General features: G+C 40.4%; 1 protein-coding gene across 1 annotated transcript in view; it reads left to right on the top strand.

Moving 5' to 3' along the window:
* HS6ST3 (heparan sulfate 6-O-sulfotransferase 3) overlaps nt 1-20,286 on the top strand; it is a gene marked incomplete at both ends in the record, with an annotated part of 589,865 nt that overhangs the window by 117,816 nt on the left and 451,763 nt on the right. The window lies entirely within an intron of this gene.

The raw sequence follows: 20,286 nt of genomic DNA on the forward strand, positions 1-20,286 counted from the left end.
TGCAAACAGCTTCAGAGTGCTGCACTCAACCCGCTGCGCCACCGGGGAGGCCCCCAAATTGTTATTTTAAAGGAGTTTATTAAATACTGTGGGTGTACATTATTGAGGGCCCAGAACAGGTAGAAAAATAACCAAACCTGGATCCGGGAGAAAATAACTTTGTTGTGACTTCTCCACTTAACATAATTCGGAGACCTACACAATCTTATCTCTACCATCTTAAAAAGGAGCTTAAGCACAGAGGTTACTCATTTGAAAGTAAACAAAGATGACCATTTTTAAACTTTAAGAACAGAATTAAGAATTTGAGATGGAGACCAATGAGCTAAAGCTGAATGATGAGAAAAAGAGAGACATCTTGCTTGGAATGTGAATGCAGACTTAGGAGCTCTTTGGTGCCAAACTTGATGTACTTTGCTTGGCAAGCTGTGTGTCATCCCCATCTCTGCACACTCCTATTCTACCTGGAGGCCCATTTTACTGGCATGGGAGGGAGGGAGTATCCAGAGATAAAACAGGGTTTCTGCAAGAGGGGGCAACTTGCTTTGCAGGCCCTTCATGTCTTGATGGAAGTGTCTGCATCACAGCAGCAGCTTCAAAATATCATGGACGTGTTTTGTCCAATTTGCAGGGCTGCATCGACGCGGTATTCTCCAAGGAAGCAGAACTGCTTTTGTGACATGTGCTTATGTTTGGCTTTCAGCTCACCCAGTGATTAGTAATCCCTAGTTGTTAATGGGTAATGATACAACTTGGATAGCTTGGAGAGAAAATCATTGGTCATTCCATTAAATTGAATTCTAGATGTGAACTGCCGATGGCGGTGGGTTTATCCAACCAATCGTATAAAGAAATGTTAAGTGTTCTCAGTCAAGATAATGTCTTGGTAATATAAAACTGTATGTATGCTCACACAGTAATGTGAGAAATGAATATTAAAGAACACTTAAAGGGATGTTATAAAATGGGAGTTCAATTTCTGTTTTTATCTAAAATGTCATATTTGTCGTTAAAATTTTTTGTTGTTAAATGTGGCTTTGGGGGGGACTTTTTTCTTCCTTTTCAAAATCAAAGTAACATGTTCACTGTAGTAGATTTAAGAAATAGTGCTAAAAAGGATTACTTTGTAGTGTTATGATTAGGACATGGGAAAAGGAGCAGTTTTGATTTTTTAGTTTCTGGCTTTGTATTTGGGAGAAGCACTTAGTCCTTACTCTACTGAGTTTTTCATCTTTTTAATGGGATTAATGATAACTATATATGGGGTGGTTATGAGGATCAGCTGAAGTAATTGCTGCTCTAAAGAATTAGTAGTTAATGCCATGATTAGCCTATTGAGGAGTGGTAGGATGACATAGTAGTTAAGAGCAGGTTTCTAGAGGTAACTGCCTGGGCACAAATTCCATATCTACCATTTGCTAGCTCTGTAATCTTGGACAAGTTCTTTAATTTCTCAGTTTCCTACCTGTAAAATGAGGATAATAATAGTATTTAATTACAGAGTTGTTCTGAGAATTATATACATCAACATATGTATACAAAGCACGCAAAATAAATCTGCTACCTACCTAATAAGTAAATGTTAACTATTATCATTATTGTACAATTTGTGGGGAATCAGTGCTGATTTTCAAACATTTTATTGGCTTGCATTACACGTAATGTTTTTTTGTTCTACTTCTTCATATGACCAACACTATCAACAGTTCTTTTAATGACTGCATAATATTCCACTGAATAGGCACAACATGATTCACTGAGCCCCCATATTGGTAATTGAAAGTTTTTTACCTCCCTCTCCCCCCCACCAGATAAATAAAAATTAGAGGAAGTGTTATTGGTCTTACCATTTGAAAAATTGTATTTCCCAGGGGTAGAGTTTTATGATTTTTATAATACTGCACATCTACAAAGAATTATAGAAAATTATTTGAGACAAGCATGCAGCAACAACCAGATTAACACAAGTAAATGTGGTCCTATATTTACCTTAGATAGTTCTTTTGCTGAGAAATGGTGTATGTCCTCATAGGGCGGGAGCTGGGCCTGACGGAGAACTCCTTTTAGAAAAGCTCCCTCCATCCTTGCCCCTGCCCTCCCAGCCTAGAGGTGACCTCTGTTTTCATATGTCATCCTGGTGTAAGCCTGAGTTATATTCCATTTCTTGTTTTTTTTTTTTTTTTAACATAGCAAGACAGGTTGACATTTCCAAAAGGAATTTTACTAAAAATAAAGAGGAAGCAAAAGAAAACCCTTGCCTTGTTTTCCCTCCTTCTGCATTCCTGTGCCTGGGCCCTGGCCCCCAGCTCTCCTGCCCACAGTTGTCTGTCTCCACTGTCTTCTTGCTAATTCCGGGTCCTGCATGCAACTCCAGGATGTGTTTCTGGAACCCCAATTATCTGCTTCTCTCTTCCCTGTTCCCTCTTGCCTGGGTGGAATTGTGGCTTGTCAGGGAGCAAGGCTGAAGCCTGTGATTTTCCAGGGTCAGTGCAGCAGCCGATGTCAAACATCATATCTAGTTTAATAAGCAAGGGATTTGGAATACGGAGTAGAGGACCACAAGACAATGAACGATGTATTATTCTGGATATATAACTTATACAATCTAATTTAATTCTTGCCCCTACTGCAGGATCAAGCTTATTTTTACTCACTTAATGAATTAGAAAAGAAAAATCTCTGAGAATTAAAAGTAGTGTACTCAAGGTCACCATAGTCTGTTTATGTAGAACCAAGACTTTGTATGTGTGTGTGTGTGTGTGTGTGGGACCCTCGCCGGCGGCTGGGGAATGAACTGGTGCTGCAGAGGCTGCGGGCAGCCTCGCAACCCAGTGCTCAACCGCTGCGCCACCAGGCGAGGCCCAGAACCAAGACAGTTTTTATTAATCTGTCCCTCTCTATGAGAATGTAAGCTGCAGGAGAAAATGAGAAGTGTTTGCATTTATTCAAGACTTATTTGGTGCTTATCATTAAGAACTTTACTTCTATTTATCTCACTCAGTCCCTCAGCAATCTAAGTTGGTCCTGTTGCATCTATCTATCTATCTATCTATCTATCTATCTATCTATCTATCTATCTATCATCTATATCATCTATCTTTTATTTTATATATGAATAAACTGGAGCATAGAGAACATAAGCAAGTTTTTGCACCATCTTATAGCTAATTAAGAGTAGGGCACTAATTGAAACCGATTTCACTCCAGAGTCCGTGCTATTAATAACTAGGTCATATTACAGGAAACAGGATGTATGTTTGTGTGTGTAAGTATATATGTCTGTGTATATGTGTGTATATATGGCTATGTGTATAAGCGCGTGTGCATGCACACACACACACAAACACACATTTCTTTGCCAATCTGATTTACTGTTGCATTTCCAGTACATAAAATAAGGTCTGGCACATAATTAGGTGTTTAATAAATATTCTGAAAGAATACATTTATATAAATCAAGGTCCCAATACAAACGATAAATAGGAGACAGTGTGCTCAAATTAAAATAATTCATGCCAAATTTATTTTTGAAATGATTTATTAGAAAGATACAGGATAGAAAATCCACAGATAATTTAGGAACTCGGGATGAGCAGCAGTCATACTCTTTGCCAACTTTGAGTCCAAAGAGATGGGTTGGGTGGGGTGAACTGGAGGAGGGGGTGGTTACTGAAACAAGAGGAGAGAGAGCTGAGTGGGCCAGGCCACCTCTAAGGCCCTGGTGAGGGGCATGACAGTCTCCCCATTTTCTCTGGGAATCTGCCAGCGACCCCAGGTCAGATTCCCAGCTCATTGGTTGCTATGTGAGGAGAAGAAAGCTTCAGGGATATGTTTAACAGCATAAGCTAGGAGATGAGACTGCCAGAGAGAATGTGGCTTGCCCCAATTAATTTGGAAAGGCATCTGCTAAAGAGCTAAGGGGCAAAGAGCTTCTGAGTATTTTTGTTGTGTGCTCTGATATGATGCCACTGCCCATCACTTGATAGGCGGGCTCTCCTGGGGCAGAACCAAGACTGACTGTGTCCCACTTTTTCTTCATCTGCCATGGGCTGTTCTGGGCAGGGACATTGTTTATTGTCATGTTTGTTTTTCTGTCCAGTCCGTAGCCCACACTGCTCCCTAGGGGACATTTTGAGTCCACAACCTGAAGCTGTTGCTCATGGAACAGTCTGGTGTGCCATTTTCTTTTTTTCCCACAATGGCGTCTTTTATAGGGCTGTGTCTTGTCATACAAAGGGACCAGGTGTCTGCTGGAAGGCTCCCGTGCTTCTTGTTGAACAGGCTGTCTAAATTAAGACATATAAGTATATGTTTCCAGAATGCTGCAAACTCAGATGACTTTCCTGTCTCACAGACGGTCTAATTCTCTCTCACCTGTGCTTAAGGCTCCCACCTTGGATGATTGTGTAGTTAAATTCTTGGCATTTTTCTTTCTCTTTGCCATTTCTCCTTCTAATACAGTTTTGTCACCCCTCTGGAGGTATTTTAAATGTAGAAAATCAAAATAATATGAACAACGGGCTTCCCCTGGTGGTGCAGGTGGTTGAGCATGGTGCTGTGAAGCTGTCCACAGCCTCTGCAGTGCCGGTTCGATCCCCATCAGCCTCAGAGCAACCCACATGGCGAGCAGACCTCTTCTGCCTCACCCGTTGCTCCCCTCAGCAGTGTATTTCGTCAGTCTGCCTGTTCTGTTCCCCGCTCTGTCTTTGGTAAATCCTCTCACCCTCCCGCACATCTGGCCTGTACACTGGTTCTTGTATGCATAATAAATAAATCTTTAAAAAATATAATAAGAACAAATTCTGTAAGTGCTAGAGGTTGCATTTTCTAAGGAAAACATTTTGTGGTGATTATTTTCTGTGACTATAGTCTGAGCCCTGTTCTTTCATGGTGGTGGAGGGGGACAGACTTGAGCTTATATTACCATAGTTGGGATTTGTGTCCTCCCTCCCTCCCACCTGCCCACCCATTCTCCGTCCCTCCCTTCCTGCCAGCCTCCCCCTTTCTCCCTCCCTTTCTTCCCAATCCAGCCCCCTCTATCTCTCCTTTTCTTCCTCCCTTTCCAAAGAGCTTCCTAGAGAGCACACAGTTTTCTAGACTCTGGGCATTGAAGACAGACAAAGCAGACTTTGTGACGTGGTGAAAATAATGCGGTTGTTAGGCTGCGGTGAGGTGATCTATACCTGGCAGCCAACACAGAATCTGGCACCTGGTAGTTGCTTAATCAATCTTGCATGTCATCTTTTCCCTGAACAAAATAAAATCAATGAAATATATTTTTAATATTTTTATGAAAGATCATCTGGAGAGAAAATATTTTTTGAGAGACCTTTGGACACAGAAAAACAGACGATTTTCAAGTATTAGTAAGCTTTGAATTTTCTGGTTTGTTTTCTTAGCTTTCAAGTTATAAAGAAAGACATACTTGTAAGGATCTAAGGTAGAGTAGTGATCTCACAGGCATCTAAAGTCTCCTTTCTGTTTTCTGATACTGAAAGAACGTTAGTTAGAAATGGTGGTGACTTTCCTTTCCTCTAAACTATCGGTTTATTTGAGGTTGTTTGTGATGATCTGGTCCATATAGATGCTTTATCTTAAGAAATAAAACTTTAAAGCAAGTTGAACTTCTTTTCCTGCTAATAGTTTCATATCCTCTCATAAATCTGTGACATTTTATCTGGCCCAGGGCTTCTATAAATTCACACATTAGATTGCCAAGCCATATGATGTAAAATTTTAAGGCTGTTCTACTGGCTTAATGAATTGAATTCTGTAATTGTTGAAATTAATGTGTTCTGACAATGTCATGATTTTCCCCATTTTTTTATGCCTCAGGATTGAAGCCTCCTGTTTGGGATAAATGTGCAGTTACTGCAGCTATGACAGCCCGCCATAAAGCACTAATCTTGTTAAGGAATTAAAATATCATAGTCTTCAAGTCATGATAATGCTGGAGAACAAATGGACATTTGTTTTGCCAACTCTGTTCAAAATTTTTATGTGACTGTTCGTGGTGTTTGCAAAATGACAAAACACATTCAAGGAGGCCTTCTATCTTTGGGCGGCTAAGAGAAACTCAGTACACAGCCTGTTTAGCAATAACACATGATCTGGCTGAGTTCACAATTTAAATGTCCACCAGCCCATATTGGGGCCACGTTCTCGATTACTTTTTATTTAGAAAATGCGTCTGAGCCTGTTGGGTCTCTTCCGATTGCCTCTTGAGGTCCATCTTCTCCCTTCACCCACTTGTCTCCAGTGCACCTGTCGTCTCAGACTGCATAACTAACTAAAATAGACAGTGGGGGTCGGGGGTAGGAATGGCAGAGATTTCTGGAGGCTAGAAAAGTCCAAGATCAGAGTCCAGCAGGGTCTGGTGTCTGGCGTGGGCTCTTTTCCTGGCTTGTAGATGGCGGCCTTCCCTCTCTGCACTCACAGGGCCTTTTCTTGGTGGGTCCCTGAGGAAGGAGAGAACAGGCTCTCTGGTGTCTCCTATAAAGGCACTGATTCCATCATGAGGGCAGTGCCCTTCTGACCCTGACTACTTCCACCAGGTCCCTTCAAATAGTGTTGTGTTGGGTTTAGGGCTTCAACATGTGAATCTCAGCGAACACGAGCATTCAATCCATAACACCTGTCAAGCTGGCCAGAAAAGACCTCACCTAGTCATTCGCTGCCTCTGACTTGCTGCTGGGTTTGACTGATGGGGAGCACTGTCTGGAGAGAAGGACATGTGAAGTCAGGCATTGCCCTGGGTTGGCTGTGCCCTACTCAAGGTCACACACCTGTCAGGTATCTCCCCACACATCCTCGCTCACCTCCGTTCCCTGTGACTGCCCTGCCTCTTGCCCTCCTCTGCTAGTCTCAGGGGCCTGCCCTGTCCCCACCTGCCCTGCACACCGCTTCATCTTTGTGAGAAGTCACTTTATTCAGCCTCCTGCACATTGTTTGATCTGAATTTTCCTTCCATTTCCTGCCACAGGCTTAATTGATGTATTTAATTAAAACTATTTCAACCTTTGAACATCTTAGATATCATTATGCATTGGTAGAAATGAACAGACTAGAACAAACTTATAATATAGAAGAAAACTTACCTTCCCTGTGCCTCAATCACTCTGCTATTTTCTTTGTACAATAAAACAAAACTATAAAACAAGACAAAATCACTTAAAAAATATGGAAAAATTAGGTGCTGCTTTGTTGATGGAAAACCAGTTGTGTGAATTTGCTATTCAAAGTCTACTAAACTGGGCCTCTCCGGTGGTGCGGTGGTTGAGCACTGGGTTGCGAAGCTGCCTGCAGCCTCTGTAGCGCCGGTTCGATCCCCGGCCGCTGGGTGAGGGCCCCACATGGTGCGCAGACCTCTTCTGCCGCCCACTGCTCCCCTCAGCAGTGTACTTCGTCAGTCTGTCTGTTCTGCTCCCCGCTCTGGCTCTGGTGAATTCTCTCACCCTCCTGCACTTCTGACTATACCCAGTGCTTGTATAAATAAATAAATAAATCTTTAAAAAAAAAAGTCTATTAAACTGCAGTAGGATGAGGGGGTAGAGGATTTGGGGGAATGGACTCAGCGAACGGGAGAGGAAAGACATAGTGCAGGCAACAAGAAGGAGCATGGGTAAGAGGTAGTTCCTGAGAGCTCTTAGATCAGAAGGGAAAATGCACAGAAACTTGGAAGTCTAGATAATTGAAATGTCCAGGAGCAGGGACTGAGATGTAGGACCTGGCACTTAACACGGACCGGGGTATTTGGATGCAAAGATGAACAGGACATAGCCCTGTCTCTTTAGCGTAGATGACTAAAAATAAAAGGAAAGGTTATATTCAACCCCTTACGATGGAAAAAATAGATCAATTTTAGTTCTAACATTTCATTTCCTTTTAGAATGATAAATTACATGTGATTTTTAAGTTTATAATTGATTCTAGATGGTTGAACGCTTAACTGTGGCATAGTGACTTTGAAATTGCTCAAAATCGGATATACAGATGGTGAAATTGACAGTATGATTGGATAAATTCGAGGTTATTTTTCCGTGGGCAACCATAAAACACCAATCTCTATTCTGATTTAAAACTTCTTAAGACAATCTAGAGATGCTGAAGTCAATATAATTTTCTTCCTAACCACTTTATGATGTAACAGGGAATAAATTGATTTCCTTTCTAACAAAGCACAAATCACATAAGACAAAGAAGGAGTAAGGCCTTGAAATGGACTTTAATAATGTCCAGCCCTTATAAGATGCTACAGTTGTCGGTCTGGAAGGGTGATGAGCAACATTTCTTACAGTACAACATCAGCAGTATTTTCCTTGGGCTGAAGATTAATCACACAGGAAATTAAAGAACATAGTAAAGCTCAGAGAAAACCAGAGGCAAAATAACTAGAGCAAGGTCAATATCTAAGCAAGGAGTTAACAATATCAGTGAGAGCTCACGACAGTCCCTAACTTTAATGAAAATTGCCCGCTGAACTCATACCCCGATAAATGGGCTTGTCATTTTACCTCGGTCCTGGAGGACCTCACTCTTAGAGCTCTAGCAGGTAAACAGGAGCATGCTATTCAGGTCTGACTGCCCCAATGGCTGAACAGTAATGGAATAATCAAAATGAATTTATTGATGGAGGATTATTGTGTGTGTGAGCGAATTTTGGATGAATAATTAGGCAGTTCAAACTTGGGATCTCTATGCCATTAATTTCTTAGATTTCTATCCCTTTTCCTTCAGAAATTAATTTCTTATTTATCTGGAAGCAAGCTGTAGCTCACACAGTTGAATGATAGGCGTCTTTGTGGAGTGGATCACTCTTCTTTTAGCACATGTGTGTCTGTCATGGGGTATGTGAATATCAACTTGGTAAAATGCATACAGTTCAGGAGCCTGTGTGGCTCTTTCCTTTTTTTTTTCTTTAAGATTTATTTATTTATGCATACAAGAGCTGGGGTGCAGGCCAAAGGTGCGGGTGGTGAGAGGATTCACCAGAGACAGAGTTGGGGAGCAGAACAGGCAGACTGACCAAAATACACTGCTGAGGGGAGCAGCGGGGAGACAGGAGAGGTCTGCTGCGCCATGTGGGTCACCTCCCTGGATGGCTGGGCAATCGAACTTGTGCTGCAGTGACTGGTGATAGCTTGATAGCACTGTCTTTAACCCCTGTGTCACCTGGGAGGCCCCTTCTATGGCTCTTTTCTACCTTGAAACTGAAACATTGAAGATGGTATGTGTTTTGGTTAGGCATGGGACTGTCACCTTGTCAGTCGTTTTAGTCTTCATGATTTATAGGATGCATTCACATTAAGCATAAATGTAGGCTCCTGTGCTCTTCAGACATGTCTTATTTTATCAAAGCAAACCACTTATTTTCTGATTTGAATTTCCAGGATTAGCATGTCAGTGTATGTTCTAAGTCGGAACATGGATGGGATAAATCTTGAGTGAAGTTGGAGATGGGAAGGTGGAGTGGCTGGGATGATGAGTCACCTGCTTTACAATAGGAAACATGATGGTGGCCATTTAGCAAATGTCTGGTGCTGAGATGACGTTGTAGGGGGCATTCCTGTTTCATACGACAGCAGCACAGCCCCCAACATTAGAATAAGACAGTCTCTTCCACTGTTCTCTGCAACATAGCTGCTCTCAGTGCGGCTCAAACCTATCCCTGACACCATTCAGAAGATCTCTCGTTTTTAAAACGTGGGTGCCCCAGTTTAGGCCTACACCCTGGAACCATCTCTGGTATTGACATTCACGACAGAACCAGAGCAATTGCTGTTAGCACAGAATACCTATACTTTGTGGTGCTACAAATAGCCTCTTGGATGTTCTTTCTGGAATGGATGTGGGAAGAAATCTTTTTTCTTTTTTTAAGGTTATTCCTTTACTTGTGTCTAACTTGGTGGGGGGATGATGTAAGAGAAGGATGATTGCTTATAGGTTGCAATAACATATATACTACAATTTTTGGCAATAACTATCTAACTCTCCCTAGGAGTTGCTACCATAAAAGGCCAAAAATGCTACCTTTTGATGCCTTGAGCGGTATGCCAGTCTCTCTGAGCCATGGCGATTTCTTGCAGATGGAAGCTAGTTCTTTATATAATTTCAAGCCTAATATTCCAATTACTTTCATTCTCCCACTCCCTCCTATCACCTGCTCTCCCTTTGTCCCCCCTCCTCCTCTTTGCAGACTATAAATTAGCCAAATATGTAAGAGCTTAACTCAGCCAGTAGCAGCAAGCCGTCCATCCTAGTGGCACACATAACTCCCCTTACAAGTTACCTGCGGGTTTTCAAGATGTTCTAATTTCCATGTCAGGATATTAGCCTCCTCGGTGCTTTCAGTTATCCTGTGGTTCTTAAGGCTAATGATTGCAAATGGGGCTCCAGAGCCCCATCGCTGTGAGCACTGCTGGTTTGGACAAGGAAGAAGAGTAAAGTCCTGAAGCTTGCACCAAATTCTAACATGAGAAATTTGGACGAGCTGTTTGGCACCTATTATAAATGAACAAAACCGCTTCGTGTACTTATATTGTCACATTCCCACATAAAAGTTAGAATATAAATTGTCTTTGTTTTAGGATAAATTGATGTAGGTTATAGGTAATGCATGGCCTAAGGTTACAGGGCGGAAATAATCCTTTTCTTGATTCCCTTGAACAGAACTCTGTAGGGTTCTTCTACTGAGCATCTTACACTCTCTAGAAGTGAATGTCCTCTCTGTCATCTATTACTTAGATTCCTTTTAGGCTGTTCTTAAATAATTTGGGGAGACTTTTATGTTTCTTTAAGTGGAGCATGTTTGCATTGTTACAGGGAGTGAGTTTAATTTTTCCAAAGGGTAATTGAGTTATTCTGGAGTTGAATGCATGTTTTATGCACAGCGGTATATTAGCTTGTAAGATGGCAATTGAGGGAGTCACTAAGAATAAAACATTTCCTCCAAGCATCATATGTATTTTGGAAGCTCAAAATGTGAATTTTAATCACAGTCATCCTTGGTACACAGACTTAATTTGTGGTCCCTGGCAGGTATACCCATCTGAAAGGCTCTTTGAGAAATAAATGTATATCAAATTGAGTTTGGCCTAATTCAATTATGTGGAGGACATTTGACTGTAGAAATGCTGGTACTGTTATTACAAATGACTGACACTAGGAGGTGCATACCATGGGTTATTCTAGGGACACTCATTTTTGGAAGCCTCTTCAAGAATTGTCAAATAATTTCCAAAGTCCATAAATTAAGAGACAATAAACTTACATATTCAAAAAATCATTTTTTCTTCCCAAAGTGGAACAGATTTAGTGGAATAAACATCATATTCTGTGTTTTCCTTAGTGCTTGGTTTAAAACACTGTTTATGATGTAGGAGAACAGGTTCACTTCTCCTTGGATGTATGTCACCACCTCACCCCCACCACTCAAGCACCCTTGTCCTTAGTCTAGACCACTGGGCGCTCTCCCACTTTTGTTCCCACTTCCATCTTTACTCTCCCTCTGGTAGCCTCCATTTTCCTGTCATTTCTAGGGTTTATTTCAGTTTAGTTTTATCACTTCCTTTGTGGATTTGTTGTTATTGTTGTTTGTTTTCTCTATATTTCCACATGTGAGTGGAATCATCTAGTATCTGCCTAATTTCTTCTGATTTGTTTCACCTAGCATAATCCCCTCTAGTTCCACCCATTAAACAACATACTTTAAAATATTTTTCTCAATTGCATAGATAGGATTATTTCAGGCAATTATGTTGAGTGTGTACTTTTTAAATTTTTTAATGGAAGGGGCAGTTCTGGAAAGGCAAAGTGATGGATCTAAAAGTTCTTGTGTATCCAGCCCAGCATGTATCAGGAGGTGTTTTAGTAAGTGACCAGTTTACAAACTGATTGTTACTTTTTTTTTCCTGGTAGCTCTTTGTCTGGCAGTTCTGTTTTCCTCCACTTCTTTCTTTCATTTGTTTTCATATCCATGTTTTCTCCTGGATAACCACTGACAGTGGTGAGTGGTATCTTGAGATTTAAAAAGAAGAGAACATGAACATGGACTTCCATAGGGTGAAAATTAAAAGGGGCACTCAAGAGTTTTTTTTTTTTTTGCAAAAAAGTCGTTTATAAGCAAGTCATCATTGATTGTGGCAAATCCTGGGATAATCGTATCAAGAAATTTGGTTTATAGTTTACAGTTTACAGCCACCACGTGGCTGATCTTCAGTAAGTACTTTTTTTGCTGGTTCCCTGGCTTCTCTTGTCCCCTCAATGGTCATGGGAATGATGAGTTTTCAGGGAAAACCCAACCAGAAGTGTCACTTTATTGTAGAAAAACTAGTTTGCAAGGACATGGCATTCCTAAAAATGGATTTGATGGACTAACTTAAAGAAATTAGAACATTTCAAAATGGCTAGCAAGCAAACTTATACATACTTCAAACAGGGGAATGCGGGAGTGAGGTTGGAAAATTAAGACAATGTCTTCAGTTTTGTTGTAGTGATTGTTCATGTTTTTATGAAACAAAAATATGAACTCTCTTCTAAACACATACCATTAGAATGGTACAAACACTCCAAAGTGTCCACTCTGTCATCTAGTGAACTATTTTAATTTTTATTTATTTATTTTTTAAAAATTTATTTATTTATTCAAGCACTGGGTACAGTCAGAAGCGTGGGAGGGTGAGAGAATTCACCAGAGCCAGAGCGGGGAACAGAACAGGCAGACTGATGAGGTACACTGCTGAGGGGAGCAGTGGGTGGCAGGAGAGGTCTGTGCGCCATGTGGGACCCTCTCCCAGCGGCCTGGGATCGAACTGGTGCTGCAGAGGCTGCGGGCAGCTTTGCAACCCAGCGCTCAACTGCTGCGCCGCCTGGGAGGCCCTAGTAGACTATTTTTAAAAGAACTGTAATGGTGTAGTTCTGTCCTGGGAGGACTTGATCAAGTTCAGAGACCTGGGTGGGAAAGCACATTCGTGGCATTTATATACAGTTAAATAAAATGCTCAACCAAGACATATAGGATTTTTTTCCAGGTTCATTAAATCAAGGCATTTGAATAGTGGATATTAAGAGGGTCAGCTCATCTTGAAGTCATTTACATGAACTGATTAATCTTTACACAATGAGTAGCTCTTGCTGCTCTGTGGCGACTTTATCCAGTTAGAGTGCCACATAAATATCTTTATTCTTTTAAAAATCATGGCCAGTTAAGTGCATGGTTGTTGGGATTAATCACTTTATTTTGACCCAAGTTTAGAGCTTTTTTTAGCCAGTTCCTGAAAATAAAGCCCTAAAAACTTGATGTTGTGGAATTTCATATATTGTAGAGTCCACACAAAAGTGAAAATGATGGCTTTGGCCTTTAAGTGTGGATGCTCTTCATATCAGATCTGTTTCTTCTCATCAACATACTATATTTACGAAACCTTTGGGATAAATATTTACCCATCTTTTGCTCTAAAAATAGGTCCCTAGCAGCATTTGTGGAGTTCCAGCAGAATGACAGTAATCAATTTGATCTGGTCTCTAAAACAGGTGTCGTCATGATAAATGGTCCTAATTAAGCTGAGATTTCAGGTAGGAAGCTGGCAGCCGATGGCTGAGGCCAGACACGCGGGTGCTCCAGCAGGGGGGCAGGGAGAAGGGAGGCAGTGCATGTCAACTTAGTGGAATCTCCAAGTTTTGTATCTTCCGCTGCTTGCTCAAAGTGTCTCTGGGTAGTGGCACCACTGGCTTTAACTTTCATCAATTCACCCTGTTGCAGGTGGCAAAGGTGGCAGCTATGTAAGTTTCAGCTCTTTGGGGTCATTTTTTACTGATCCCTATCCTGCCGTGAGAGACAAGTCCATAAAAATGATTAATTAGACAAGAAGCCTCATTGTTTCCAAGCCGTGATTCATATTCCTTCTGCATAACATGGGTTTAAACTGCTGCAAACAAAGCTCTGTTATGTCTCCTTACATTAATTTCAGTATAGATGATCTAGGTAAAAAATGTGCAAGATGCCTCCTTGCTTATTGCTTCACATTTAGAAAGACTTTTAGTGCAAAAACCATCCTGCAACATGACCTTCTCTCCTGAAAGCAAGCAGCATCCGATCATGCCCTGGTCAGGTCGGCAGTTGGCTCCACCAAGAAAGGACTTGTGGTTTCTATTTCCTTCTCTAGTTACTCATTTTTAAGTTTTGTTTTTTGGGGAAGTATTTCAGGAGAACATTGCATTAACCTTGGTGGACTTAATGGTTTTGATTTTGTGATGCAGAGATCAGCAGACTTTTCCTCTAAAGGATCAAATAGTAAATATTTCAGACTTTGCCGGCCATATGTTCTCTGTCCAGCTACTTAATTCTGCTCTTTTGATAGGAAAACAGCTGCAGACAGTACATAACATGAATAATTGCAACTGTGCTCCAATTTAAGTTTACTTCTGGATATTGCAATTTGAAATTCATATAATTTTGAAAGGCTGTGGATATTCTTACTCATTTAAATTTTTATTTACCCCAATTAGAAATGTAGAAAATATTTTTAGCTTGTGGGCCGTATAAAAGCAATCAGTGGGCTGACTGGGGCCTGTGGGCCACAGTTTGTGGACTGTGTTCCGCTGCTTTTCCTGAAACTCTGTGGTGTGTAATTTTTTCTGTGTTTAGTTCTGGATGGACACAGAAAATTTATATTGAGTACTGACCCCACCTTAAGTAACTTTTTATTCAGATAAAGAGCTAACTCCATGAAAACAAATCATTATCCAAAGACAGGTAGCATTACATGCTAAAACCCAAACTGTAGCCATTCTGTAGCCAGTCCAGGAAGGAGAAAGTGGGACCGGGCCAGGTGGGTATGAATGAAGGAGCAGGTTGTCATGGAGCCATCTGGGTGCGGGGTGGGCAGTGAAGAGAGAGGGGAACCTGGAGAAGCCAGGGGTCCTGAGAGACATACAGCCAGACAGGAACTGGAAGAAGATGGTTTTGGAATTTTAGTTTGAGTTTCAGGAGGCTGTAGTGGGAGAACTAAAACTCATGGTATTTCAAGGTTTAGTTTTGCCTTTTTCTGCAGCCACAGATAGATCTAAAGGCGAGCCTCGTTGTAAATTCTCATGTGTTGTGTGTTCTCTGCTGTAAAAATCAGCAGAGGTACTGATTATTTTCCTCTAATTTTGTGAGTCCATGGTTTTGTTGCTGGACAGCACATGCTATTTTTAATTTCTGTGTATACATTTGGCCATTTATAATCACTTTGTAGATTACCGTCTGTGAGGTGGTGTGCTGATGGAAGGGTTCCACTTGGGGGATTGCTGCAAGAGTCTCCAAGGAGAAGGGACGGAGATGCTGTTGACTGGTCTTGGGCTTCTGATTGGAACTTGATTACAAAAGTTGGAAGGGAATTGGCCACGTGATCCCAGGCTGCATGTGTTGGGGTGTTTCCATTCTTTATGTCGTAGCATTCAAAGATGAGGTCTCAGCTTATTTATACTTACCAAACAAAAAAACTTGAAAGGATTAATTCCATTCTTTTGATAACCATATAATCCATTGAGTTGCCCTTATTTCAGCATTGGGTTTTAGGTAGATAATGTGTTTTCTTCTAATTGTGGTGTGGAAATATTTTTTTTCTTGACAAATTGGAAAAAAGAAAATTACAACAGAATATAATTCTAACTTCCTGTCCTAACTGGGACCAATATCAGGCTATCAAGAGTTGAAATTCCATACAGAAAGAGGCCATGTTCTTTAGAAACTATGTAAGATACCATATGTCCAAGACTTGTTATGTCCACTGGAATTGGTAGGATATTCCAATATTGTAATATTGGTTCTTTGTTCTTTTTATTTCTTTGTTTTGTGTCCTAACTGTTACTGTCCTATTGAAAGCAATAGCCAGTGGGAAAAGTAATTTTGAACTTGACAAATCTAGAGCATTCATTTTATTATAAAGGGTTTGAAATACATAAGATAGAAACTGTAGTTTGAAGAGCTCCAGCAAAATAAATCTGAAATGGAAAGAGATATAGCGATGAGGACTGAAAAAGATACATAACAAATCAAAATGAAACCAGTTATGAGGAAGAGAGAAAACACAGAAGGAAATTGGGAAAATAATAAAAGAGATAATGCAACATAATAGAAAAAGATGAAATGATACCCATTTGTGTTTACCTGGAAGCTTTCATCCAGAAATTAAATTTGCTAGGAGTGGGGGCTTTTAGAGAGGTGGAAAAGCAACCTAATAATGACTTGGGGGTAGAAGGTTTGTTATAGGGTCTGAGCAAATCTGTAAATAGTAAATAAATATTGTGACAGAATTTAAGCTTAATCCAAGAAGCTTTGGGGAGATTTTGTGTAGAGGATTGACATGGTCAAAATGGCAGCAGGGAAGATAATTAGCATTCAGAATGCAGGAGAAGAGAGAAGAGAGGAAAAGGAATCTTTCGAGAAATGTGTGTAGTGAATTTTGTTACCTACTCCGTGTTGGAAGGAGCAGACCTTGGAACATCAGCATAATGTGATGCTGGATTGGAATTTGACTTATGCACAAGACCCTTCCTTTTGGATCTGCATGATTTCATCTGTTAAAAGTAAGGCAGGAAAGGAAACAAATTCTGTCCCCAAGCTTGACAAATTACAAAGGAAGACTTTGATGGCAATAGGCTCTTAATGTCTGAAAACCCTCAAAAGCAATCATTTTCTATGGGCAAGTAATTCTACTTCAAGGATTTTATTGTGGGTAATAGTAATTAAAGATGTTTTAAAAGATTTATTCCTGTCATTGATAGACTTATTTATAATATCCTAATTTTGAAAACAACTTAGGCAAATAATGATACTTTCTTTCAATAGATCTTGGATGATTTATCCAATGTGATACAGTGCATTTATTAAGGTCATGTTGTAGAAAAATATCTATTATTATTGGAAATTTTTTGTCATTTTCATTTCAATATATATTAAGTAAAATATTAATTCAGTTATTCTATACTATTATCAAAGTTTTTCCACTTTTTCCATGAAATGACATTTTCTGAATATAAAATTTAACAGTCAGCACAAGTACAACAAAAGGTTATTTGCAAATATGACACAATTGTAGTTCTGTAAACCCTTTCCATCCCAAGTGAACATATAACTGTCAGTACAGGAAAATCACAAACTCTAATCAGAACACCATAATCCCAATAAGTGGTGGAAGAGTCCAATTCCTTAGTCTTCCTTTCACTGCTTTGATAAAAATTCCCCAAATGAAATACAGACTTTTAGCTCGTGGATGTTTTAGTCTTGTAAAGATAATGTGAGGAAATGCCATGAAGGATTATTAAATTGGCTATAATTACCAATAGTAGCTCTTATGATCATTTTTGGGAATCAAGAGTTGGGTTTATTTTGTTTTCATTTGTTTGTTTTTCATTTGTTTGTTTTTTTTCCCCTGCCACATTGGTTGGCTGGTCTTGTTAAGGTAGTGTCTTATCTGTCTTGTTAACTTAGGTGGCAGCCTTCACTTCTTACATAGTCAAATGGTACCATCGTGAACTGGCTTTTTTAATTAAGATTTATATATTTATGCACACAAGAACTGGGGTACAGGCCAGAGATGCAGGGAGTGAGAGGATTTACCAGAGACAGAGCGGGGAACAGAACAGGCAAATCTACTGAAACACACTGCTGAGGGGAGCAGCGGGCAAGTCAGGAGAGGTCTGCTGCACCATGTGAGTCACCTCCCTGGCCGGGGATCGAACTTGTACTGCAGTAGCTGCGGATAGCTTCATAGTGCTGCCCTTTAACCCTTTGCACCACCAGGGAAGCCCATTTTTTAAATTCTTAACTAGTTCCTTATGTATGCATTATAATTGTATGTATTATCTCCCAACTCCTCTCCTTTGGGTACTTCTTCCCTGCCCCTGATCTATTTCTTGATGGATCATTATCAATATATAGAGTCTGCTTCTCTGTGCAGCTCTACCCACTGTCTCAGTGGCTAGATGACATTAGTGTACTCTGTCTCTGGCCATTTACTGTTAATTCTATTCCTTTGTGTCTGTTTTGAATTTTGCATAAATACACAAAAACAGTTATTGACAATCACCAAATAGTCTTTCCTGTCTTCTAATTTTCTAAGGCAAACTAAGGCACAAATAAAGAGGTCTCCGTGAGTCTGCAGCCAGCCCTTGGAGTTAGGTGCCTCTCTTCTAAACTTCTTTTACTACCCCTTGCCTGTCTCAGAAACAGCAGGAAAATGATAGTTTAAATGAGATTTTTATTTCTCCCTTTCCCCAGGCCCTACAGCCTTCTTAGAAAAGGAAATCCTTCCATGGTCTACATGTAGGATGCATCTTAATATCAGCGGCTTTAGATTGTCAGAAATGAAGCCATAGCCCTGATTTGTTTGAGTTTCCCAAATCGTGGCTTCTACACTCCCTGCTGCATCTACTGTCTGTTCACCACATCCACATCCTGTCTTCATTTTCACTTCTTACCCAGCTTAGATTCTGTGCTTGTCTGTCTCCAATAACACCCTTGAGTACAGTCCCTCAACTTCTCTGACCTTTCTCCCTCTGTTATTTAGCTCTAGAAAAATTATGACATTATGAATCTGTCAGTCAACATCTCCTTCCAACACCCAAGCAGCTGAATATTCCTAGAGAATAAAACCCACAAGAGGATTGCCTGGTTTAATTTTAAATGCATCATCACCTACCTCAAATAGCCAGTCGGCACTAAACTGCTATCCTACTATATTTCTCAGATAGACTCACTTTCCCACCTCCTGAAATGGCAATTTCTTATCATCTTCCCTCCAGTCGTTCAGATTCCTTCTCCCCCATCTGTCCAGCTGATGTCCTTGCTTTTATTATTAAGAGGACAGAAGATAGAAGAAGGTGATAGAAACCATCAAAAGGATACTTATTTTGTCTTCTCATTACCAAGTCTATAAACCCACTTATTCGTCCTTCTTAGTACCTTAGGGGAAATAACCCTTTTATCATAGCTAGTTCTTTTACTCTTCACTGGTTTCTGTTCCCAGTTTTCTGCCTTCTGAAGGACTTTCTCCTCTAACTTCTCCCTTCTCTTTGCACCATTGATCTTCCTCACCACCAGATCAGGGTATAAAAACAAACTTAAATCTTGGGCCCTGTCTGCCCCTCTAACATCTGCTGCATTCCTGTTTTCCTGGTAAGCAGCCTCTTTGAAAACTCGTCTGCACATGCTAATGCTTTACTTCTAGTTCAGTATTTTAACCCCAACACTCAGTGGAAACTTTTCTTGTCAAGGTCATGAATGACCTTCACGTGCCCCATTTGGTGGCCACATCTTGCTCTTTCTGCTCTTGACACTCCTCAGCATTGGAGTCAGTTGACCATTCCCTTCTAGAAACAGAGCCTTATTTTAGTTTCTTTAACTTCAGACCTTTCTGATTTATTCTTATCTCTCTCAATAATTTTTCACTACTCTGCCTTGAAATTCTTGATGTTCCTGTCAGCTGAACCTGGGTCTTCTTCCTCACACCCCCACTTTTCCTCTAATAGATGTTACTATCTACCCCGCTGCCATCTCACATCTCCAGCTGATTATCTTACAGACTTGTCAAGATTTTCCTGTACAAAATAGAAACTTGGACTCCACCCTTCTTCAAATCCATTCCTTGCTAGTCTTCCTTTTCTAGGTGAGGGCTACCAACTACCTAATTGTGGGAGGAAGAACCTTTGAATCACCTTAATTCACCCCTTTCACCTCTCATATCAAATTTGTCACCAAAATCTATAGCTTTCCATGTCTGTATATCATGCAACCTTCTACCATGCTCCATTTCTATCACCAAGCTAAGTCACAGAGTTCCTATGTGGACTGCTGCAACAGCTTCCTGGCTCCAAATCTTGCCACCTTTCATCCATTTATTCAGCCAAAATTACCTCCTTTCCATAAAATTAAATCTGATTTTCCCTTTTAGGTGAATTAGGACTCCTTCTGATGTTCCACAAGGCTCTCTGGTCTTCCATTCCAAATCCATTTTGTGTCACTATCCCATTTGGTGCTGAGACCTCATTCTTTAAATCTCAAATTAAATGTCAATGATTCCAAGAGGGGTTATTCCACCACCTGATAAAAATAGGTTTTTTCTCCATGAGTCTAGTAGAGCACAGAAATACTTTGGTTTTATTTATGCTTCTGGTCTTGATTTATGTATATTTGTGTGCTTACTGTGAGTCTTTTGTGCTATGCACCAAGCACCATGAGGTCAAAGGTTAAGTCTCATTTCTCTGTTGTACCCCAGTACCTAGCATAGTGATTGTACATTATAG

This window comes from Talpa europaea (genome assembly GCF_964194135.1).
Source record: "Talpa europaea genome assembly, chromosome: 6".
NCBI classification, from domain to species: Eukaryota; Metazoa; Chordata; class Mammalia; order Eulipotyphla; family Talpidae; genus Talpa; species Talpa europaea.